Source organism: Canis lupus, chromosome 21 (genome assembly GCF_011100685.1).
Source record: "Canis lupus familiaris isolate Mischka breed German Shepherd chromosome 21, alternate assembly UU_Cfam_GSD_1.0, whole genome shotgun sequence".
Lineage (NCBI taxonomy): Eukaryota > Metazoa > Chordata > Mammalia > Carnivora > Canidae > Canis > Canis lupus.
Genome location: NC_049242.1, coordinates 9,932,709 through 9,959,491, shown reverse-complemented (window position 1 = coordinate 9,959,491; position 26,783 = coordinate 9,932,709). Strand labels below are relative to the sequence as shown.

General features: G+C 36.5%; 1 long non-coding RNA gene and 1 other non-coding gene across 5 annotated transcripts in view; both read left to right on the top strand.

Annotated features, from left to right (window-relative positions):
- LOC106560174 overlaps nt 1-26,783 on the top strand; it is a 58,576-nt gene that overhangs the window by 10,097 nt on the left and 21,696 nt on the right. The window contains exon 1 of one of the 4 annotated variants that reach the window (XR_005375498.1): nt 1,851-1,914. The exons of 1 other annotated variant lie outside the window; for it this stretch is intronic. This is a non-coding gene — a long non-coding RNA (uncharacterized LOC106560174). 2 more of the 4 variants (XR_005375497.1, XR_005375499.1) reach the window with 2 other exon arrangements.
- Nucleotides 22,567-22,702, top strand: LOC119865102. The gene has a single exon (XR_005375960.1). It is a non-coding gene; the product is annotated as a small nucleolar RNA SNORA72 (small nucleolar RNA).

The following is a 26,783-nucleotide window of genomic DNA, read 5'->3' as shown; positions in this document are numbered from 1 at the left end:
AATTATTCCCACATAATTCCCATCTGGCAGGCAGGGCCATAAACCTTGGGGATATTAATATTACTTTTGACTTGATTCTGCATGTTTTGTGGCTTACTCTCACATTATGGTCAGGACATTAAACCATGACAATGACAATAACAGGCCTGAAATGTGGATTATTAATGCTCTCTCCAAGGGAATTGTATATTGAGCCAGAGATATATACTTACAAATAAAATAAAGCCTTCATTGTACATACCCATATGTATTTGCCAGTTTAGAGCAACACTTTATAGTTTATTGTGAATTCATATTTTTCACAAATTCTGTAATTTTCTTGTGCATAACATAGTTAATTTATATCATATATCATAATTTAAAAAATTTATTTAAAAAGGAATTTATTTGTTGTATGTAAAATTTGCCATGGTGTCTACATCATAGGTTTTAATTTATTAAATTTTTTATTTAAAATTTCATCTGTATTTGTTAAACCTACTATGCAATTTTCCAAGAAAAATTTTTGAGGGGACCATCCTGCAAATGAAAGTGTTTTTGCAAGTCATCTTTTCCTTGTCCATGTGCATATTATATTTTTGTGTGTTCACACTAATATTGAGTTTTATACATTCTATATATTCTATTGTGTTTATTTTAAATATATTAATGCATTGAATATATATCTAAAACCTTTATAACTTGTTTGGCATATTTTCCTTTTTAATTTTTTTTTGAAATTTTAGTTGACACAATGTTACATTATTTTCAGGTGTACAACATAGTGATTCAAAAAGTTTATTCTTTCATTCTAGACTCAACACAAGTGTAACTACCATCAGTTACCATACAACATTATTACAGTACCATTGACTATGTTCCCTATGCTGTGCCTTTCAGTTCCATGACTCATTCATTTTGCAACTGAAAGCCTGTATCTCCAACTCCCTTTCACCCATTTTGCCTATCCTCCCATCCCTTTCTCCTTTTTGATACTACAAGTCTGTGAAAGTGGAAGTGGCCTGTGCCATTTTGGAGAGTACGTAGTTATTAAGATCTGGGAAAACTGAAAAAGGAGTAGAGGCTTTAAAAATAGTAGATTTCTTTAACTGCAAGTAATGTTTTGGGTTTTTTTTTCCAGATCATTATGTATCTTTATACTATTATTAAAAATTGAAGGAAGGTACTTTTTTTTATCAACTCAGATATCATTTTCCTCATTTATTTGTATATTTCCATCACCAGTTTAAGAAACATGTCAGACTCTGCCCAATGAGCCTGGAGATAGATAAAACATTATCCTTTCCCTAAGGAGATTTTTTTTGTTGTTTTTTGAAAAGATTATTTGTAAACGGACAAATTAGAGTAAAACATAATAGAATTTTCATATAGTATTTTTGGAATACAGAGGAAGTACAGAACTACAATACTTAGAAGAATCAGTGAATGCCTATTTAGTCATGCTTCATGTTAGTTGATAATATGGAGAGTAGTGGGGCATACTGTTATTCGTTTATCCATTAAGTATGTGTAGTTCCTATGTGTTAGAAACTGTTTAGACTTAAGAGATACAGAAAAAAATTAGAAAAAAAAATCTTGCCCTTAATAAGCTTTTATTGTAGGGGAAAGAGAGAGAGAGAGAGAGAGAGAGAGAGAGAGAGAGAGAGGGAGAAAGAGAGAGAAATTTCTAAATAGGTAAAATATAAATTATATCAGAGTTAAGTGCTGAACGGAAAATAAGTCAGGGAAGGATGAAAGGCAGTGTTCACCCTAAGGTGAGTTGCTTTCCTGCCCATGATGCCTTATGATTAGTCTGGGGAAGAGGGATGCTCTAGGCTTCCCTTGGTGACCACTGACTGTTCCAGAGATTGATGTCATAATGAAATTTTCCAGGCAGAATTAGCAGTGGTAAGAGGATACATTTTATGAAGGAAGGTAAGGTATAAGTCTTGACAGAATACAGGGTTCTAGGGCTCTCCCTTCATGCTACCAGTGGTAGTAGGAAAGAGAAAACTTTATTTGGGACATGTTGGGGACACTGAGTTTCTGCATGACCACTGTCCATGGAGACAAAGAGGGTAGGAGAGATAATCATATCTACATATTTTAAATTATGCTCCATAGTATACTTGGATTTGCATTGACATTCCACTGATGATCAATTCTGAATTCAATTGAGACCACATAAAATAATGGATTAATCAATAAATTTCTCTCTTGATTCTTTGACTTTAAGTGAAAAATTGCCCTTAGTACATAAAATTTTCTTTGAGTTGCTTTCGAAGCTTATTCCTTACCTGAGCCACTCTACCAATTTGTCATGACCTGACAAAGCTAACTTCTTCCTCCCTCATATTGATCCCATCATTCCTTCTGTTTTCTCAAATCCTGTGACAATTTTGCCATTCTAAAGAATAATTCTAACATCCTATTTGGAGAATCAGAGACCCTTACCAGGATGGCCCATATAACATCAATTCTTGCATTTTTCGGTTTATATCTGCCTTAGGTTTCCTGTGATATAGCTGTTTTTACTAATTATGCCATTTCTTGGCCTGAGATTTATCCAAAAATATATCAATGACACTCTAGGAGATGTAACATGTTTTATGGCCTCATGGAAACATTTAATGCACAACTGCATGTTAATGACCTAGGATAGTTATACTATAAATAAATGTATTTATACCATTGAACTAAAAGTTTTCTTAAATTATTTGACCTAGGGTCCATCACTTCCCATTTCCCAATACTTCTTATTAATAGTTCATAGCAAAAAAAAATAGTTCATAGCAAAAAAATAAGTGTCTACAAAAAGTCCACAGTATATATCTTATTTCATAGTGAAATACCAAAGGCTTTTACTCTGAAACTAGAAATAAGACAGTCTTCATTCACAGGTGATGTGATTGTTTATATAGAAAATCCAAATTAGAATAAGTGAATTCAGCAAGATCACATATATGTAAGATCAATATTCAAAAATAAAATTGTATTTCTATATTTAAAAAATAGTTCATGGTAGTATCACAGGGAACATTTATTAAAGAATTCTAATCTAAATAATTATATTTGCTCCTTAGAGGCCTCTTTCTGGCTTGTATAGTTTCTAGAACTGAAAATTATGATAAACTTGGCACAGCAGTTAAACATTCTATGTACTGTCTAATTAAAAAAAAAAAAAAAAGACCAATAACAGAGTCCAAAGTGTTTGGTCATACTTAAAGTAGCATTTCTCTGTGTAATGTATTAGAAAGGTGGGGTCACCATATACCTTAATATAATAGTTCTCAATCTGTAGTATGCATCAGAATTACCTAAAGGGCTTCTTAAATTATAGAATGTTGGGCCCCACTCTCAGAGTCTTTGATTTAGTAGGTCTGGGATGGAGCCCAAGAAATTACATTTCTAACAAGTTCCCAAGTATTATTGTTGCCATGGATGTAGAGGCCACATATTGATTATCATCATTTTAATACAACAGTGTATCAAATCATTTATTAGGTTTTGGTGAAATTCTTAAAATATGCCCAGGAGTCACTGAGAAGAAAATGAAGTCATAGACCATTCTGTATAACTTTTATCTTTCTAATTCTCAATTTCTCTGTCTTTTCCCTCTGAATATCTTAGGGGAATGTGGTAGAGGCCACATTCAAATAAAGGCCCAAAGAAAACAGAGGGAAGATTCAAAATAAAATAATTAAAGATTTGTTTATTAAAGAAGCAATTACAATGATGTGGGATTATAACTACAACCTGGAGTTTCGTGATAGTCAAGCTGTTAACCTTTGGCATAAAGGAATGAAGCAATATAAAGGATATTGGAACCTGGAGACACAGAGTTGCTTAGAAGATCAGTAACTTTCAATCAAGGAAACACAACCTGCTCAAGGTGGCTTTACAGTAATCCAGGCATCCAATCCCTCCTTCTGACCTTTCATAGGGATTCCCAATGGCTAAACCCAAAAAGATATCATTCTTTATAGGAACCCCTGGATGTAGTTCATATCCTCTACCTCATCAATCAGTGTCTCAGTGCTACCTGCGAGAGGCTATGCTAAGTTTCTTTAACAAATATACCACACTCAGTACAGCAAATTCAATGGGACTATTTGGGAAAAACCTGTGGTAATCCAGTGTCATCTGCCACGATTCCTCCAGTTTTGGTAGGGGCCAGACTGCTGGATTATACAGTAATATGGAGACCACCACTCTTGTATCTTTCAATTATTTTAGGGTGACATCAATTACTGTTATTCCCATGAGAATGCAATATTATTTGTAATGCGCTATCTTGAAGGAAAGGGAAATTTTCAGAGCTTCTACTGGCCTTCATCCATCAAGGAACCAATATGAGGATTTTGCCAACTATAAAGATATCAATTCAAATTATTTGTTCAGTGACTGGGAAAATGAAGAGCAGGTGATCCACTATGAGCTAGATCTGAGCCAGGACTCCATTTATGACCTGCCCTGCATATATTCCTGTGTAACAGAGGCTGTGATGGTGCTTTGGGTTCTTTTTTTAAAAGATTTTATTTATTTATTAATGAGAGATACAGAGAGAGAGAGAATGCGCGGCAGAGACACAGGCAGAGGGAGAAGCAGGCTCCATGCAGGGAGCCCGACGCAGGACTCAATCCTGGGTCTTTAGGATCAGGCCCTGGGCCAAAGGCTAAACCGCCAAGCTACCTGGGCTGCCCTGGTTCTTGACCCCCTGTGTCTAACAGTCCTGGAATTGTTGGAAGTATTCATCTTTTCACATGGTATGAATACTGACTAACTGGCTAAATATCCCTTTGGGGAAGGTATGAGGGAAACATTACCAGATCTAATGGCACAGTGATCCCTTCTGAATAGCTGGCCTCTTTTCCAGTCCATGGGTTCCAAGTTTATGAACTGACTCAGATCGAGAAACTGGGCAAAACATCATTCTCAGTGTAGCTATCCTCAATCTCCATATTATCCATGCTTGATTTCTTTTTATTATATAAACTACACAGTCTATTTTTTGACTGTCCTTCTCTCCTAGGAACCTTTTGCTATTAACCATCCCACAGCACCCTTTGGGTCAGGAATCTCTGCCTGCCATCCAATCTTGTGCAGGTTTAATTCCTTGCTTGTTAAAGAACATTAAAAACACAAATAATCTGACTGCCACAAACTCATCTCGCAGTTTTGAAAATGAAACTACTCTATGAAAGTAAAAGTGTACTTGAGGGATAGATTTTTACCTCCCAGTAGTTTCAACCAAAATATGCCCAAGTATGCCCTACAAATATTAGAAATTCTCATATGAATTCTCATAGAAACAAACTTTGATATGGCATTCATATAATATACATAAATCTGTCCAAATATTTTCTGAGAATCCATCAGTATGGTTAGATGGGTAATTAAGTAAGTTGACAGAGTCCAACTTTTAAATTTAAATGTAGAAGCAGAACTCAGGTCTGAGAAGAAAATGAGCATTTCCTTCTGTCTCGTGTGTTTTTATTTTTTTCAGGTGATTAAAAAACAATATAGGTGAAAAATTGCTCCTCAGAAAAAAAATTTCTCTTCAAATACAAAATTATAATAATTACCATAAGTAGCACCATATAATTCTAAATTGAATATGTCTCGTAGTAGATGTAACCTAATGAGAAAAGGTCAGAGAGCATACTTTAAGAGAGGAAAGATCAGGGCACCTGGGAGGCACAGTCTTGGTTTCAGCTCAGGTTATAATCTCAGGGTTGTGAGATAGAGCCCCAAATTGGTCTCTGCACTCAGCATGGAGTCTGCTTGAGACTCTCTTATCCTCTCCCTCTGCCCTTTCTCCCACGATCTCTCTCTCTCTGTCTCCAAAATAAATAAATTCTTTAAAGAGAGAGAGAGAGAGAGAGAGAGAGAGAGAGATCACCTACTTGGATGATCTCTGGGTAAATTGAAAGATTTTGTCACTGCTTTGCAGTAAATAATTGCATGATCTTGAGTAAGTCCCTAATCCTTTTGAGCTTCAGTTTCTATGTGAACAAAGGAGCAAGATGAGGTATTTTCTTTCCTGGCACTTTGTGGTGCTGCTATATAGAGGCAATAGGGCAGAGTACACACACGCTTGGATAGAGACTGCAATGGATAAGCAAACAAATGCCAAACAAACATAGATTTCATCTGGGCTCCACTACTAACCAGCTGTGTCAAATGAATAATTCATTTCATTTCTCTAAGTTTCTGTTTCCTCATCAGGAAAATGAGAATGACCATAAATACAAGGAGAAAGTACAATAATGTGCTTAGCATTGTTCCTGACCCATAGGAAATGCTCTGGGAGAAGCAGCTGCTATTTAGGGCAGTAGGTAAGAGTTCAGACTCTGGATCCCAGCTTGTAGTTCATATCCTGGTTCTTTTCATTCCCATCTGTGTGACTGTAAGGTGAAAACTTAATGTACATACAACTCATTTTCCTTTCCTTCAAAATACTGTTTTCGTATGGTAGTCACATCAAATGTTAAACATGGTTCCTGGCAAATAGTAGCTGTCAGTAGATGTGAGTTACCATTATCATTAACTCTTAGATTTCTTAGTGATCTGGAACCCCTAGGTGACTCAGCGGTTGGGTTCCTGCCTTTGGTTCATGATCCCGGAATCTGGGGTTGAGTCCTGCATCGGGCTCCCTTCAAGGACCCTGTTTCTCCCTCTGCCTATGTCTCTGCCTCTCTCTCTGTGTCTCTCACGAATAAATAAATAAATCTTTAAAAAAAAGATTTCTTAGCGATAACTCACCAGATTTTATGAGGACTTCATGTGCATGTACAGGACAGTGATCTTGGCCGTCTTGCCATATTTTAACCCATTCTAAGAAACTAGAGATAATTACAGGTTGGATGAATGATTTAAAGAGGTAAGATGAAGATCAAATGCCAAGCGAGTTACCTAGGGAATGAGTGGAATGGATTCCTTCCCTCTGGCTCTGCTGCCCCTGTGTACACAGTCATGAGACACCTGAACTCTCAACATGTAGCATCATCATCAGCCTCATGGAGACTCAGCTGCTTGTCATCACCCAGGCACTGTCTTCCTGACCACAACATCTCTTTGAATAGGTTGCTTGCTCATCTTTTTTATTTTTGTTTTTATTTTAGAGACTATTAATCTTCAGCTTGACAAAATGTCCTGGATTCTTGCTTCAAAATAGTTATCAGATGATAGAAGAAATACCTAAAAATGTTTCCCAGATGCTTTTTCACTCCCAGCTTCTAGTTGAGATTCAACTCCATTTTCTTTCTTTAGGATGTCTATCATGAATTTGGAGGGATCTTCACTGGCTCGCATGTCTCACTGGGAAATGTTTTGTGGTGAGGCTATGCCTCACATACAATCACTTCAGGGTTTGCTGCAGCTGTTACTGCTGGGTGTAGAACTCAGCAAAGGCCATGGCCTGCAGAAAACCATGAAGTAAAAACTGATGAAGCACTGGGAAGAGAACTGGAAGGGAACCAGGAACCCTGGGGCTTTAGATTCAGCTCAGCTTAACTCCGTGTGCAGACCTCCTTCTACCACACTATCATCATCCCCTGACTCTGGAAAAGTTTATCTTTTCTCTATTGTATATATATATTTTATGAAAAATGGGGGCAGAGACAGCTATTCTATCTGGTAAAAACATTTTTTTGGGGAAAATACACATGTGACATTGTTTTGGAAAAGTTAAAAGTACCATACCAGCCTGTTGTAATTTTTCTAAGCAGAAAATTTGTTGTAGGATGAGGGCTAAAATAGAATCCTTATAATGGATTGAAGCAGAGATGTGTGTTGCCTTGTTGCAAGGATGCAAGTCCTTTCAGTGGTACTAAGCAAGAGAAACTGCCACGAAGGGGAAGGATAGTATTCTGGCACATGAGACATGCCATGTATAATGAAGATTTTATTTATTTATTTGAGAAAGAGAGAGAGAGCATGAGAAGGGAGGAAGGAGGAATAAAAGAGGGAGAGGGAAAAGGGTGAGGGAGAAGCAGACTCCCTCTTGAGCAGGGAGCTGGGCGTGAGCCAATCTCAAGACCCTGGGATCATGACCTGAGCCCAAGGCAGACGCTTAACAGAATGAGCCACCCAGGCGTCCCAAGACACCCAAATTTAGATCAGTTTATTACTCAGAACATATGTAACCTTCAACACATTTCTTAATCCCTTTAATGTTCAGCTCCTCATCTGTGAAATGGGGAAGTTAATAGCAATCTCTCAACATTGTACTGAGGATTAATTGGTGCTTAATACAATGCTCAACATATTGTGAATCCTCAGCATGCTAGTTTTATTATAATTAAAATGATAGTATTTAATTCATTGGTTTTGCAGGTAAGAGGATGAAAAATAATTTAATTTTCTTTCATTTCTATGGGAGCATGAACATACTGAATCAGAGAATCATGAATCTCATCAGTGAAAGAACCCCGAGAGAACACCCCTTTCAATTTATATTCAGAGACAGAAGTTATTATTATTTCCAGTTCAATCTAGATGCAAGGACAGAAGTATTCTTGCTTCCAGTATCTGAAGCAACTGAGGCCTGAATGTGATGAGATTTGTTCACATAACTGTAGGTAGTATAAGAAAGACTTGATTTTAAGTCACCTTTTAATGTAATGTTTCATACATTTCTTGATGTCATTCATATTATGCAAACGAGGCACTACTTTGCTGATGGAAAATGTTGGCAGCCTGTATGATTAGATGTTGCAAAGTTACTGAAATGGCTTTTTAAATAGGACACAAGGTTCTAATGTGCCTGTCAAGTATCACTTGCTCTTAGTTCTGTTCTTCAAATGGAATAATTCTGTCTCTGAAGTCGAAATCAGAGAGATGCCATTTGATGATGCCATTCTGGCACTGCCAGTCTTCAGCTGTTGTCTCTTCCCTGCTGAATAGGAATCCTCTGTGTCGTTGCAAATGTTGGACCAGCTTTCCTCTTCTCACTCAGGAAATTTAAAGTATTGCATTAAGGTACAGAAAGTATGGTATCAGGGATCCATGGCTCTTACTCATTTGGATTTAAAAGCAATGTTTTAGCTATCCATGGTCTTAAACATTGGTAATTTTATGTGAAGTAAGGTTACTAATTCTTCTCCAGTGAGGATTCTGGGTTGAACAACATTCTCTGTCTCATTTTGCTGAATGTGCTTGATTGCTTGAGAAAAATGACTTTATGCTGTTGCAGTGAACTGTTAAACTACCTACATGAAGGAATTACTATATGCACATGAAGATTTGTAAAAATTAGTAGAATCTTTACCTGAAAGGAGTTTTCCTCCACAAGGTGATTGTATAACATTTCATCTACTGACAAGGGCCTTTATGTGCTGCTAGCAGACTGTATATTGTAATGCTAAACTCAGACAATAAGAGAACTACTAGTTCAGTAAATAGCAAGCTTTTAAGTATTATTATTGCTATTAAGATTATGTTATTTTGGATTACTAGTTAGCCTTTTTATGGAAAAATCAAGGGCTTGGCATGAGATTGAGTTAAAAAATATTTTCTTATTCATTCCTGAGTGGTCATTTAAAATCCTTTCCTTCTACTTGCCTGAAGAATTAATACATTTAAACATTTGCTTTGTTTTGTATTTGAAACATACCCTTTTCCCTTGTATAATCATCTGATAACTTTCACTTCTTGGAAAGGTTTCAGCATAATTAAACATTTTGTGATGATAATCATACACTGCTGACTTAACTGGACTCTCATGCAATTAGTCTGCCCATATGCTTAGTTGGATGGTCCATGTTTTGTCTGTTCACTTACTTTTTATCAAGATGAAAACATGTGATCCGGTCAGCCGTAGTATTCAGAAATGACATCTGCCCCATTCCCAAGCTTTTTTCATTGATTTACAATGAGTCATCTGAATTCCAGTAAAAAATGAGTATAATATACTGCAGATTTTTACAGAATATGGCTTTCCATGGCTAAAATAAAGATATGACAAAGAGAATAAGGCTTATCATCTACAACTGAATTTCCAGCTAACTCACCATTCACCAGTGGGTTTCCCTGCCTCTGATCCCACATTTGTTATCTCTCAGGTAAATTTTATCCTATTCTACTTCATACAGCCATTTTATTTTTGGAAATCCTTCCATTGTGGGAAGTGCTATTGTAAAGTGGTTACTGACAACAGTACTACAGCAAAATGATATCACTACTCTTTGGGTATTTATTTGCAAATAATCTTTGTCTTAAAAAGCACTCAGAATTTGAAATCAATAAACTAAAGCTTAATACATATTAAAAACAAAAATGTAACATTTTATAAAACAATCAATATTAGGTTAATAAAAGCTATATATTCTAACCAATATCTTTATTAAAAATTGTATTTATGAAAACATACATCAATTGATGAGTTCAAACTCTGAATAATAAAAAATATAAGATGAAATTATCTGATTTGAGCATTTAAAAAAGGTACAATCAAATGGCACAGTGTGTTAGTGTTAGATCATTGTTGAATCTGTGGCATGTCTTTTATAATAGTTTTCAGTTGGTCAGTAAGCTTTCTGATTCTACTCTAGTCAAGAAAATGGTGACAAGATAGGCTTTTACTCTCTTTAACAAGAAAATAAAACATTGTTTGAGAACATTAAGGACATTATTTTTTTTTAAAGATTTTTATTTATTTATTCATGAGAAACACCGAGAGAGAGAGAGAGAAAGAGACACAGGCAGAGGGAGAAGCAGGCTCCTCGCAGGGAGGCGGCTGTGGGACTCATCCCAGATCCCGGGATCACGCCCTGAGACAAAGGCAGATGCTCAACCGCTGAGCCACCCAGGCGTCCCAAGGGCATTGTTTTTGAACAACCATTTTCTTACTGATACTGAGCTTTAGTTTCACTTCAAAGATAACATTTCCAGTTCATCCTTGTCCATTAGTTTAATAATGGAAACACAGAGATTACACTGCAGAGGTACAGGTATAAATTTCAGTACTTCACTTTTATATTCTACATGTTCAAAAAATCTTTAAACTTGGATTACACATCATCATTTCAGAGGAACTACACATTGTGAATAGCAATTTTCTGCTTCTGCTGAGCATTATGTAGGCAATGAAGGATGCCTTCCAAATGAGTATTTTTTATTCAAAATATTAATGCCAAGTATATCTCTCTGGTTATGATTCAAAATGTAAATTATTCAAGGTTCATGTTTTAAAAAATATTGACAAGTCAGTTTTAAAAATTCAATATTTTAGTACATACAAATAGCATAATATTCCAGATTATGAATTACTAAAATTTGGTATCCAGATCACTAGAAGCAATATTCATTCTCTCACTTATGATATCACAGAGCAGGCTTTTCCTTTTCTCACTCCTTCACTTCCCAATTTCTGAGTCCAGACGGCTAGTCCATGACCTAAACTGGCTGTGTGGACACTTCCAGATTATCCCTGCCTAGGATATTGGCTCTGGTGAATGAGGTAAGGATTAAAAGGCATTTACAACTCACATTTTTGTTGTTGTTAATATGGTGACGAGTTAAAGGTAAAGCAGATGCTTCATGACTCCCTCTGGGGAGCCTGATGTGAGACTTGATCCCAGGACCCTGGGATCACAACCTGAGCCAAAGGCAGTTGCTCAACCACTGAGCCACCCAGGCATTCTCCTGGCTAGATTTTTCTTGCTGCCTAGCAAGATTCTTGCCAGTTTTCTAAATTGCTCTTTTTCTCCCCTGTTTTCTGATTTGAGTCCTTTCAGCCTCCTATTGATTCTCTCAGTTCCCAATAACTTTGCAATATATTTACTTCTTTGCCTAAAGCAACATGCTCAGCTAATATGTTTTTAATCATGAATCATGGCTCATATGCTTCTATCTCTCAAATACCTACTTACCCTTTAAGGTTCATAACAAAGGCCATTATCCTCCTCGAGTTCTTTCTTCATTTTCAAATTGAATGTGGATGATTGCTCTGAATTCTTCCTGATTCGGTTCTGCTTCTGTTTTACAATTTCAAATTATGCTTTGTTTTTACAGATGACCTTTTTTTTTTTTAAAACTGTGTTTTATAGCTCTTCTACTATACTGTAGTCTCTATCAAGGAAGGCATTTTTTTCTTTTATTTTTTTTTAAAAGATTTTATTTATTTATTCATGATAGACACAAAGACAGAGAGAGAGGCAAAGACACACGGGCAGAGGGAGAAGCAGGCTCCATGCCGGGAGCCCGACGCGGGACTCGATTCCGGGACTCCAGGATCGCACCCTGGGCCAAAGGCAGGCGCTAAACTGCTGAGCCACCCAGGGATCCTTGGCATTTTTTTCTTTTACCCATATTTTTCCCCAAATAAATATACAAGTTAGTCCTTTCTTTAACAACCTGGTTTTTAAACACAATCATTATTAAATTTTAAATTATATAATTTACAATTAAATACATTATATTAAAAATTAGGGTAATACTTAAAACTCATCACTTCCCAATTATTGCATCTTACTATATTCTATACTCTTGAATTTATTTACATCTATTGTATCTACTGTGGGAAGAATACCTAATGGTGTCTTACTACTGTTCATCTCCTCACAACTCCACATAGTAATTTCACCTCAGTGTTTATAATAGGTCATGGTGACACAATCAATACTGCAGTTACTGGCAAATACTTTAAATCACTAGGAGATGGGGAACAACCCCAACTGGTTGTCACACATTTAACAACACACTACTCTTTGGATTCTATTATGATATATTCTTAAACTCAGTATTTCCAGGGGCTCCTGGGTGGCTCAGTTGGTTAAGTGCCCAACTCTTGATTTTAGCTCAGGTCATGATCTCAGGGTCATGGAATAAGTCCCAAGTAGGGCTCTGTGCTCAGTAAGATGTCAGGTTGAGATTATCTCCTTCTGCTTCGCTACCTACCCACACCTCTGCTCATACACATTTTCTCACTCATTCACTCAATAAATAAACTCTTTAAAAAAGAAAAACTCAATATTTACAATTGTGGTTTTCCTGATTCTCCTTGGTTCTGAGGTAGTAACTTCACTGGAGCACAAGCTCTATGGTGTTCTTGATGTGCTTCCCATAATCTTTAGTTTTGAAGTTTCTCTGCTAGCCCCTCTGAAGCATTTATAAGCACTATTCTTTTGCGTTAAAAATCTGTGCTGCTTAACCCACCTAAAGTGGCACATCTCCTAAACTGAGCCTCTACTAACACTGCTTCCTTAGTTTTCACTTTGTTTTTCCTGTGCCTATTTGCTTTAGAGTCCTGTTAATGTCTTCTCTTCTCACATATGTTCTGACAGAAATGAGGAGTGCTGAAAGGAAAAATGTACATAACTTAGGATCTTCAAGCACAACATTAATTTTGTTGATAGTTCAATTTATCTTGAGATAAGTTTTGTAACAAGATTTTTTTAGAATTCTGTCAGTGACAGTAGGAAGAGGGGTAGATTACGAGACAACTATGGTGGAGGTACTGTAGCATTATTGAATTAAAACTGCCTTACCAAAAAGTTTCTTTTCTTTTTTTTTTTTTTTTAAAGATTTTATTCATTTATTCATGAGAGAGAGAGGCAGAGACAAAGGCAGAAGGAGAAGCAGGCTCCATGCAAGGAGCCCGATGTGGGACTTGATCCCGGGACTCCAGTATCATGCCCTGGGTGGAAGGCAGATGCTCAACTGCTGAGCCACCTAGGCATCCCATCTTTTCTTTTTGTTGGGGCGTAGCGGGTCTGAGAGTAGAGCGGAGGGCGAGGAGACGGCGGGGGCGGGGCTGGAAGGAGAGCGGAAGGAGAGGCGAAGAGAAGGAAAAAAGAAAAGAAAAGAAAAGAAAGATACCAGAAACAATAAGAGACTAGACAGCATAGATACGTAGCATAGCATATCAGATCCTCTACTCTCATAGCTATCCTCTCCTCTCCTCTCCTCTCCTCTCTTCTCCTCTCCTCTCCTCTTCTTCTGTTTTCTTTTCTGTATGAAGTTTTGATTGGGACAATGTCTGATTGCAATGGGATAGCAAAAGGTTTGTGGTTTCAAAAATCTCCTAAGATTCCCAGGGACACCTGAGTGGTTCAGTTGATTAAGCACTGGACTCTTGGCTTTGGCTCAGGTCAAGATTTTGAGATTATGATCTGGGAATCATGAGATAGAGCCCTTCAAGGGGTTCCAGGCTCAGCGTGGAGTCTGCTGGAGTCTCTCCCTCCCTCTGCCCTCTCCCTACTGCCCCTGCTCTCTCTCTCTCAAATAAATAAATCTTTAAAAAATCTTCCAGGGCACCTTCGAGGCTCATTGGTTGAGCATCTACCTTTGGCTCAAGTCATAGTCCCGGGGTCCTGAGATCAAGTCCCTCATCGGGCTCCCCACAGGGAGCCTACTTCTCCCTCTGCCTGTGTCCCTGCCTCTCTCTTTCTGTGTCTCTCATCAATCAATCAATAAAATTATTTAAAAAAAATCTTCTAAGAATCTTAATGGCAAGTATTCTTTCCAAAGAGCTATAATACTAAACATATTCAGTCTTCTTTAAAAAATTACTAACTCAAAATGAGAATAACACATTCTGATAACAGTGATATTCTGGTTAATGACATTTTCTAGCTGGCAGGGAAGGTATGTTTTAAGACTATATTTCTAACTTCTTAAGTGGACTTCACTAAACATAATCTCTATTTTAAATAATAACTTATTTATGGACATATGGCCATTACAATTGTAATATTCTCAAAATTGCTGTAATTATAGTTATCATAGGAGTCAGAGCTTGAATACATTTTTTTTAAAGATTTTATTTATTTATTCATGAGAGACAAAGAGAGGCAGGCAGAGACCTAAGCAGAGGGAGAAGCAGGCCCCATGCAGGGAGCCTGACATGGGACTCGATTCCGGGATTCCAGGATCACACCCTGGGCCAAAGGCAGACGCTCAACCGCTGAACCACCCAGGCATCCCAGAGCTTGAATAAATATTAATCACAATTAGGATATAGGAAATTAAATTCATGAAATAAAAGTACCAAATTAATCAATTTATGGAAAAATTACTTAAATCTAAAAAATCAATAAATGTTGATTGATTATGTTTAGGCTTTGTTATTATAACTTGCTAATGAGGTCAATTTTTATATGTTAATTAATTGTCATCTGGTAAACATCCCATTATGATTTATAAATGCTTATGATTATTGAAGGAGAAGTTTAACAAATCTTTGTTGAACTCTTCTTATGTGCCACACATCTTTCTAGGCTTATGTCTTACAGCACTGAACAAAGTTTCTTCCTTCATGGAAGTTAACTCTGACATGGAAAATTAATAATGTCCAGACAAACAGAGGAAAACGTGCTTTTTCACAAGATACTATATAATATAAAAAATAGCACATGAAGATGGAATGTGACAAGGTATGCTCTCTTATATAAGAGGATTAGCAAAAGAGCCTTTCATAAAATATTATTTGAGCAGAAAGCCAAGGAATTTGCAATAGTTTGCCACGTAAATGTATGAGTCAAAAACTTTATGCCTTTATCTTCTATAAAGGGAGAGAGATTTGCAAGTGGATTTTGCTGGCATGCTTGGTAAACAGCAAGAGACCATCAAACCTGGAGCAAAAGAACAAGAGAGAGAGTGATGGAAAATCAGATGGTGATTGGGGAACTACATGGAGTCGGGTCTCCAGACAACAATGAATAACAGTTAACAGTTACATAACTCTTTGTGCCAGACATCATCCCAGGAGCTTTACCAGTTTTAAGTCAATTAACCCTCACAGTAATATTAAGAATCTGGTGCATTAATTATTAACATTTTACACGTGGGAAGTATGAGACAAAGAAGAGTTAAATAACTTATCCAAAACTGTAGGGGAAGACAGCAAATGCCACAATTAAGACCTACAAGTCTAGCTCTAGAATATATATATATTTTAATCAGTGGATGTTTTATGAGAGACAGCAAATGTTTTACAGGCTTTTGAGCTGAGGAGAAATTGATCAGACTTCTCTTTATGAGGACTATTTCATTATGGTTGCTGAGTGGAGAACAGACTCCAAAAAGGCAAAGAAGCTGACAGTGTAATTTAGGGGCTATTGCAGTATAGCACTCCAGGCTACAAAAGAGGTTTGCATCATCTAGGACAGCACTGATGGAGTGGAGAAGAGTAGTCTAATTATAGATATAATCTAAAGGTTTGGTTGATGGATTAAATGCTGTGGTGAGAAAAAGAGAACAATTTAATATAACTCTAAGGATTCTGGCCTGAACAACTGGAAGGATAAGGATTCTTTTACTCAGATAAAGATGGGAGAAGGAGCAGGTTTGTGGGAGCAAAAAGACTTCAGTTTGGGGCAAGTTCAGTGGAAATTAAGGATTAATAACATTACTTAGAAAATTAATGGCATTAGAGATTAGGGTTAAAGGTATGAATTTGGGAATAATTAGCATATTAGGGAGTGAATGAGGGTCTTCAACATTTAGACTTTAGAAGGACAGGAAGGAACTGGCCTTTTTGAAGTAGGAGAATCAATCAGTAGTGTGGTTTGGAGGCTGTGAGCAAGGTGTTTTAGGAATGGGGTAATCACTGATTGAAAATGCTACTGATATATTGTTTAAGGTGAAGCTTGAAATTGGCATCAGAATTAGAAATGTGGAGGTCATTAGTGACATTGACAAGAGCAGTGTCCTGGGAGTTTTTTTTTTTTTTAATTTGATTTTTTAAAAAGATTTTATTTATTTATGAGAGACAGAGAGAGAGAGAGGCAGAGACACCGGCAGAGGGAGAAGCAGGCTCCATGCAGGGAGCCCGACGTGGGACTTGATCCTGGGTCTCCAGGATCATGCCCTGGGCAGAAGATGGCGCTAAACTGCTGAGCCACCTGGGCTGCCCTATTTGATTTTTTTTTTTTTTTACAAAAATCTGATTGATATAGATGTAAGAGAAAATAGGAGGACATAAAGCAGACATGAAATACAGGCAACCCTTTAAAAAAATTCTATTGTAAAGGAAAGCATAGAATAGGGTGCCAGCTAGAAATGAAGGCAGTGGTAAAGGAAGGATTTAAAATAATTTTGAGATGATATGTATCACAGCATGTTTGCATACTGATGGGGATTAGTTAGTCCTGACAGATCAAGAAAGTACAATACAATGCAATAAATCAAGGGGTTTTGATAGAACATAGAATGCTCTAGAGACACAGAGAAGCATGCAACCTGGTATAATGAGAGGGAAGAAAAAGTGACTAGAGATTTTTAGAAGTAATATCTGAATTCAATTGTGAGGAACAAGTGTGAGTTAATGATGCAAAGAAGAATGTAAAGAGCTTTCTAGGGAGAGGAAATCATTAAAGCATATATTAATTATACCTCTGATTTGCTTTGTAACCATTAATCTTTATTTTTCAGTTAAATAACAAATCCTTGTTCATGACCTTTTATAACTGGCCTTGATTATAGTGAAGAAGATAGCCAAAGCTTGCCTTTGTGGAGATTACATTCCAGGAACAATGAAATATGAACACACAGACTATGATAGCAACAATGGTGTGCAGAAACAACTTGCTGAGATTGGCTAGAGTGCTAAAGGAAACTGCTCTGAAGAGTGGACATTTGTGTTGAAACTTAAAAAATGGGACTAAGCCAAACCATCAAAGGGGTGGATAAGGAGCACTCAAGGCAGAGAAAATAGCAATTGCAAATTCATGAAGAAGGGCTTTTTCAAGGAACAGAAAAAGGATCAGTATGGCTGGAGCTCAGGGTGAGATTTGAGAGCAGCTTGCAGTTACTAGGAGCAAAGAAAAGCCATTCACCATTTTTATTCAGGCCTGTGGGCTTCCAGAAAGGAGAAGCATGCACATCCTCATTCCCCTCCCTCAACCTATGCCTCCACCATTCCAACATATGAAGGCTGTTTCAGGCAAAACCATGTCCCTTGGTTGAATTAAGTTGCCCTTGGCTCCAACCACCTCATTTCCTGAATTATTTATGACCATGAATTTCCTCTATACTTAATGATATAACTGATACTAAAATTACTTTATATAACTTAAATGAAGTTAATTTTCTTAGTACTATAGTATAATCCCTGAAAGAGTTATTCTTTTAACAACATGCCATATTTAGGACTCTTAAGAGTTCTATTTTACTTATTAGAGATACAAGATATATGAAAATATCACATTATTAATTATCTCCCCATGCCAAACATGTTGTTCACCATACTGCCTTTTCTCAGTAAAAAATACCACTATTCATCTGATGGCTAGGAATGATTTTTTGTTCCCATTTTTCCTTCATTTCCCAGCAAATAACCCATCACCCATTTACGCTATTTCTTCTTTCAAAAATATATCACAAATCCCTCCTAGTCTTTTTATTTCTTTTGCAAACATAGTCCAAATCACAATCTTCTTTTACCAGATTACTGCATATAGTCTCCATGTGGTTCTCTGCTTCCAACTTTGATTTGCTTACCAGTTCTCTATAAGCAGCCAAGGGAATTCTTTAGTAACACAAATCAGAAGACTTTGCAAGTCAGGAGTACAGTTAATATATGTTTTATTGGTGTCCTCTGCCTAGAAGGCTGTACTCTGCTGATTAACTCTTACTCATATTTTATAATTAAATTCAGATATTCCTTCCAGAATCCTCATCACTACTTTTTCTCCATTCTCACAGGACTGGGTTGCATATTTCTCTGTGTTCCTAAAGCATTTTATGCTTCCCTCCACCAAGACCACTTTATTTCCTTTACTATGTTATGTTTTGACTTACCTACATATCTGTTTTGCTCACCAGACCATAGGTTGCTTGAGGATAAGGTCTATAACTTTTATTTATAGGTGTATCTTATTACCTGGTAAATAATTAGAGCTTATTAACAATGTTCATTTGGGGCACTCATTAATGACTGAGTACACAAATGCATGTGGATTGAAATGATTAAGAAAGGCTTCATGAGGAAGGTGATACAAGACTTCCCACTACCATTTGTTGAAGAAACAGTCCTTTCCCCATTGTGTGTTCTTTAACTCTTTAGCCTTTGTCAAAAATTGATTGTATATGCACTGGTTTATGTCTGGGCTTTCTATCTGTGCCTCTGGTCTATGTATGATTTATGTCTGGGCTTCCATCTGTGCCTCTGGTCTATGATTCCACATGTGAAAGAATGAAACTGAATCACTATCTTAGACCAATCAGAAAAGAAAAAGAAAACACCTCAAAATGGATCAAAAACTTGAATGTAAGACCTGAAACTCTAAAACTCCTAGATGAAAAATAGGAAAAAAGATCCTTGATATTGGTCTTGGCAATGATTTCTTTGATAAGATATCAAAAGCACAGGCTACAAAAACTAAAATCAACAAATGGGACAACATTAAACTAAAGAACTTCTGCATAGCTAAGAAAACAATCAATAAATTGAAAAGGCAACCTACAGAATGGGAAAAAATATTCACAAACCATATATCTGACAAGAGGTTAATATCCAAAATATTTAAAGAACTCATACAACTCAATAGCAAAAATAAAAACAAAAACAGGGATCCCTGGGTGGTGCAGCGGTTTGGCGCCTGCCTTTGGCCCAGGGCGCGATTCTGGAGACCCAGGATCGAATCCCACATCGGGCTCCCGGTGCATGGAGCCTGCTTCTCCCTCTGCCTATGTCTCTGCCTCTCTCTCTTTCTCTCTCTCTGTGACTATCATAAATAAATAAAAATTAAAAAAAATTAAAAAAACACATATAATCCAAGGAAAATTGGTCAAAGGACCTGAATAGAGATTTTTCCAAATGGCAACAGGTATATGAAAAGATACTCAACATCACTAATCATCAGGGAAATGCAAATCAAAACCACAGTGACAACGTGCTTGGGTAGCTCAGTTGGTTAAGCATCTGCCTTTGGCTGAGATACTGGGGTCCTAGGATGGAGCCCCACATCAGGATCCCTGCTCAGCAGGGGAGCCTGCTTCTCCCTCTCTCTCTGCTCCTTGCCCCTCTCTTTCCTCTGCCTCTCTCTGCTTGTGGGTGTTCTCTCTCTCAAATAAATAAATAAAATCTTAAAAAAGAAAACACAATGAGATACTACCTCACTCCTCTCAGATGGCTAGTGTCAAAAAGACAAGAGAACAAATAACGGTGAGAATGTGGAGAAAAGGGAACTCTTACGCACTGTTAATGAGGATGTAAACTGGTAGAGCTATCATGGAAAACAGTACAGCAGTTCCTCAAAAAATTAAAAATTGAATTACCATATGATCTAGTAATCCCACTCCTGAGTCTATATCCAAAGGAATTAAAATTAGTATCTTGAAGAGATATCTGCATTCCCATGTTCACTGTAGCATTAAACACAATAGCTAAGATATGGAAACAACCTAAGTATCCTTCATTGGATGCCTGGATAAAGAAAATGTTTGTGTGTGTGTGTGATATAATGTATTGATATATTTAAATTTTATATACATATACATATAGAGAAAATGTTTTGTGTATGTGCATATATACATAAAATACTTATACATTTAAAAAATATAATGTATAACATATATATATATATATATATATATTATTTATCCAAGTTACCTTCTGGAAGAGTTTGGATGAGGCAAGGGATTATTCTGATCAAATATTCTAGCGGCACCGTTTTTCTGAACCATGTATGGATCATGATCTGGCCAAATTTCTGTGCTGTGGGATTTCAGCATCTTCAAGTAATTACTCTCAAAATGTGTTCTACAGAGTGAGTAATTAAAATATTCAGCAACTAGTGCACAAGAAAGCCTCTGGATGTGTAACAGTTCAGCTTCTTTCATGAGAAATTGTACATTTGAAGCCCTAATGATCAATAAGAAAATAATAAAGTCCATGGAACTGAATATACCATCCCATCTTTAAAGTACTGAGATTAACTTTGTGTATCTAATAGAGATTACAATTTATTATACCATATATATTTATTATCCCTGGAATTTGCTTCACCTTTAGGGAGAAATACTGGCAGTGGTTATGCAGGACTGCACAAGTAGAAAACATACACCTCTTAATTAAAGTCAGCATTAGGGGGATGCCTGTGTGGCTCAGCGGTCTAGTGCCTGCCTTTGGCCCAGGGCGTGATCCTGGAGTCCCAGGATCAAGTCCCATATCGGGCTCCCTGCATGGAGCCTGTTTCTCCCTCTGCCTGTGTCTCTGCCTCTCTCTCTCTCTCTGTCTCTCATGAACAAAGAAATAAAATCTTAAAAAAAAATTAAAAAAAAATAAATAAATAAAGTCAGCATTAGATGTCTGAAAATAGTACCTGTATGAGTCTTACAAACACTCTAAGAGGGAAAAGACCAGAAAGTATGGATGTGTATATACATATGCACATATATTTATGTGCATGCATGTATCTATGTATAAGCATATGTATGCGTATAGACAGACGTATGTGTGTCTATGGACACATGTTTTTAATCTTTTAATTTTTCTGTTATAGTAATAATATATGTTCCTAATTTATAATCTTAAACAGTAGAAAGGGGTATATACAATATTAAAGTGCTTTCTGATCTTCCCTCCACCCTACTTCATAGAGGGGCACACTACCCCAGTTTCTGATATACATTTTTACAAATTTTTTTTAAATTTTTATTTATTTATGATAGTCACACAGAAAGAGAGAGAGAGAGGCAGAGACACAGGCAGAGGGAGAAGCAGGCTCCATGTACCGGGAGCCCGACGTGGGATTCGATCCCGCGTCTCCAGGATCGTGCCCTGGGCCAAAGGCAGGCGCCAAACCGCTGCGCCACCCAGGGATCCCCTAAATTTTTAAAAATTAATGTTATAGTTACAACTATAAACCTAAATGTCATATACTTTTTTTTTTTTGTCAGTACCATTTCTTCAACTGGAAGAACTGCCTATTTCTAGGCATCTTATCATTATAGCTGAAATTTAGCAGTTACATTACCTACTACCTCTGTTTTCCTCTCCTTTCCAAGTCTTTTTAAATTTTTTTGCCCTTCTTATAGTTATCTTTACTGTAAAATCATACACATCTCTACTTTTAGTCCATAACTGTTAAACAGTATCTACTAATGCCTTGTTATGTAAGAGGAGGAAATTAACTAATATGCAACTTCTCTCTTCTGCTTCTTGTGTTTCTGACTTTTGTCACTTATGACATGAAGTAGATATTTTCAGGATTCCATGATTTATGACATTCATGGTCTATAACTAAACTTAACTCTCCTGAATATTTAGCCTCCTATTCATTCTAAAGATAGGTAACTAATGAAAACAATACTAAGAATAGGTAAAATATATCTCTAAATTAAGAAATACTGTGATTTGACAAAAGAAAAGAAATTCAATTCTATTTCATGAAATCTTGTCATTGAGATAAGAATTTTCTACATGCCTAACTAAAGAGAATTCTCTTCTCTTATACTCAAGTATTCGCTCAAACCTTTCAGCTTATTTCAAATTATGTACACGATTTTATTATTTTTTTAGGTTTTTAAAATTTTTTAAATGTTTCCAGAGTTATATTCTTTTGTTTGTTTCTCGTTGATAAAGGAAACAAATGAAGATCTTTATTTTCCAAATCACACAATCTATTGATTAAACCTACTTTCTGAAATATTCTTGCTGTTCTAATTTTGTAATAATCAGGGCAGGCTAAACATTCACAATATATTAAGACTATGCATACTTCTCCAGATCTACTTTTTTCCCTAGGTCTGTTTTTTTTAAATGCTGGTGATAAACCAAATCTGATTTATATGAGGCAATCTATGTGGGAAATGTCTGTGACTCTAGGTATCTGATCATTCTTGAGAAATGACAGCACAGCTACTGTAATATCTTTTGAAGATAATCATTGCTAATTTAATGATTACCAGTTGCCATTAAATGAATATGGAAAAAAACCCACTTTCTTCATGCAGACAATCTTATGAATTCACTCTTTGGTCTACTTTGGATCTACTGCTTTCTAGGCCTACTGCACATTGTCATCTCTGGTTTTAATTATTTGTCTCTTTAGTTCCTACTGGATTTGTTTTAAATACCTTTTTATATCGTGGATGTATTTACCATTTTGTTCAAATGTATTTTTAAGAAAACTTTTTGAAATATCTATAAGCACATACTGAATCTGTCTGGGTTTGTTTTTTGTTTTTTTTAACTGAAAATTGGATGGATTTTGGAATGATAAGTTAAAGATAATTCAACTTTCTACTTTGAAGGCAAGGCTCCATTATCATCAAACTTGTTGGGAATGGTGGTGAAATGTGATAACAAACTGAGTTCTTACTCCTTTGGAAGCAGCTTGTTTATGTTTTCCATTCTGAAAGCTCACATAATTTCTCTTCAAATCAGAAATTTTGCCATAATACTCTAAATCTTTTTATCCTATTCTATTTGGTGGTCAGCAAATTCTTTCATATAAAAATGTCTTAAGGGCAGCCCTGGTGGTGCAGCGGTTTAGTGCCGCCTGCGGCCCGGGGTGTGATCCTGGAGACCTGGGATCGAGTCCCACATCGGGCTCCCTGCATGGAGCCTGCTTCTTCCTCTGCCTGTGTCTCTGCCTCTCTCTCTCTCTCTCTCTCTAAATAAATAAATAAATAAATAAATAAATAAATAAATAGAATAAAAATGTCTTAAGATTGTTGAGATTATATTCTTTTGTAATTTTATAATTTTTTTCTTAAAATTTGTGTCTTTGTGATCCCAGAATTTCTATTTAATATATGTAGGATTACCTGTCTTAATCCTTTGTATTTCTCAATTTCTCTCTTCTTCTCCATATTCTGAGAAAGTTCATCATCCTGTCATTCAAAATGAACAATTCTTTTTTTTTCAAAAAGAACAATTCTGTTTAAATAAAATCTATTGTGCTATTTAATCATTCTATGGATTTTTATAAATTTTAGGAATCACATTTGAAATTTCTGAGAAAGTTTACTTTTATGTAATTATTTTTTCTTCCATTGAAGTATTTACTTTTTTATTGATCATAATATTTAAAGTTCTCTTTTGGGATCCCTGGGTGGCGCAGCGGTTTGGCGCCTGCCTTTGGCCCAGGGCGCGATCCTGGAGACCCGGGATCGAATCCCACATCGGGCTCCCTGTGCATGGAGCCTGCTTCTCCCTCTGCCTATGTCTCTGCCTCTCTCTATTTCTCTCTCTGTGACTATCATAAAAAAAAAAAAAAAATTAAAGTTCTCTTTTGTTCCTTAAAATGTCTCTGGTTCTTTGTGTGTGTGTATGTGTCAGTTGTTCCATTTATTCATTTTCCCTTTTGCTAGCTGTTGTGTTTCCTCAAATGTTTGATGATGTTTGATGATTCTTGATTAGACAAATTCATATTTATTTATGAACTAGGGACTCAGCAGGTAAGTAAAGAGAGATGACATGGGTTTTCCCTGTATGTTTGTTGTTCTGTTTCTATGAAGTCCTGTCCTCTATGGGAAAGATGGGAAAGATGCTTATAGAATTTGTATGGCTCATTGAATGGCAGGCAATGCATCAGGGTGACCCAGGGCAATGGTAAAGTACAAAGGACTCTTGAACCAAACTCTGTTCACATCTCAGCTCTAATACTTTGTGTGTGAATTTAAGCAAATTACTTAATATTTTTGTTCGCCAGGTTCCTTATGTCTTAGATGAGGATAACGAGACCTACCACACAGGGCTATGGTGAGAATGAAATGAACTAATTTAATTTACTTAAATAATTCAGGAAAATATTGACAATATTATGAAGATGCACGGAATGCCAAGAGTAGGCAGGTAAGCTGGGGGCTCTAGCACAGATGAAAATAAGGAGGGCTATATCAGGAATAGAGCAGTTGGCAGCCTTGTCTAGTCTTTGATCCTCCACTGCCCGCACCATGTTAAGTTTACTTTAAGTTACTTTGATCTTTTTTGTTTCTCTCTTAAGCAAAAAGACTCACAGAAGTTTTCCCCCAGGCAAACAATGTAGTTTCTACAGAAAGCAGTTTTATGGGGTTTATCCTGGGACAAAAGCTAGCCACCTTTTCCTCTGTTTGTGGGAGCCTGAAGGAGGAGAGGAGGTGCCACCTGATAAAGCTAAATAGTCGCTAATTATCTTGATTTGGGGCAAATATTTTATTTTTCTGTAGCTGCAGTGTTGGCTTTGAACCTTTTTCAAGCCCAGGAGGGAGAAGAGTCCCTGCTTTTACTGATCATATTCTTTGCTTCAACCCCTTCTGCTTTGGTTTCTCAGTCAATATAATCGCATCCAATTATAGATTGCTCTAAAGAATCAACTTCTCTGATGTGCTAATGGGAGGCAGTTTTTGTTTTCTGGGAAGCTTATGATTATGTACGTCTATGCATCCTTACTATCATTTCATAGTTAAAGAGGAAAAACAACATATGTTCGGAACTCCTACACAGATGTAAACTTAGGCAAAAATACATTGCTTCTTAAGAACAAAAATAAAATTTTGATAATTATAAGACTTTTTTTCCAGTTCATAGTAACACCCCCAAATAAATGTATTTTTCCTTTGTAAGTTCCTTTCTCCCATAAAAGTATGATTTTAAGACTTATCTTTCTGTACTCATTAGAATATAGTATGAGAAATTATGCCCTTATAAAACAACTTATAATTATGAAAATGATGTCTAAAAATATCTTTGAATTTAACTGAAAAAATGTCTGATTGACAAAATCAGATGTTATCTGTAATCCATTTCATTCTCTAGAGAAGATACTATCATTGTGGAAAGGTCATACAGGAAGAATCCAGGAGAAAGATAAAAAACAAAACAAAAAGCCTAAAAAAACAAACAAACAAAAAACAACAGATTTTTTAAAAAGATTTGTTTATTCATGAAAGACAGAGAGAGAGAGAGAGAGGCAGAGACATAGGCAGAGGGAGAAGCAGGCTTCCCACAGGGAGCCCAATGCAGGACTGGGTGGCAGATCCCAGAATCATGACCTGAGCCGAAGGCAGGTGCCCAACCACTGCACCACCCAGGCATCCCCAACCCTGAGATGTCAACCCTGGAAGAGAGGCTCCATGATTCCATACAAGATAAAATAAATCTTTTATTTATTTATTTATTTTATTTATTTTCTTTAACGTAAATAAAGAATTAAGCTGACCACTGAAGATGGTAAAAATACAGAGGGTGGAGTGAAAGTGAGTGCTAGCAAAGTGAACTTTGCATTTCTGTTCTATGTATGTGGTGAGCAAATATTGTTACATCTGAATTTTATTAGTGTGTCAGTGATATCTGGGTAATATCTCCTTGTCACTCTGCATCATGTTCTTACTTTAGGAATCAAAGGCAAAGATGGCATGCATTTCCAGAATCACTGGAAATTACCAAATGTTATATAAATAACAGTATACACACACACACACACACACCCATTATCACATACTTTTACTATAGTATATAATTATACGGAAGTTAGTTTGACGTATCACAAAGAAAGAGCTCTGCAATAATCAGGAGACATTCTCTTTCATGTACCCCTCCTTAGCACATACACCTTGACGCTTAAGAACAAAATCATTGTTCCCATGAAGAATTCGAATGAGATTAATTTTTTTTAAGATGAGTTAATTGACCATTCCTGGTTGAGAAGGGTTAATGGTGCTGGGCTAGCATAAAATAGATCCAGTCAGCTGTGACAGCTTTTTCAAACAGCCCTGCCAACACAAAGCATCAGCTACTGAAGCTTCTCCCCTCCTCCAGCCCTTTAAACAGACACTGACCTTTCTAGCAAAAACTAAATGGGGGTGGAGGGCTGATGCATTAAAAAAACAAAACAGGATGAATTCAACAAAAACATATACAGTTGTGCCAG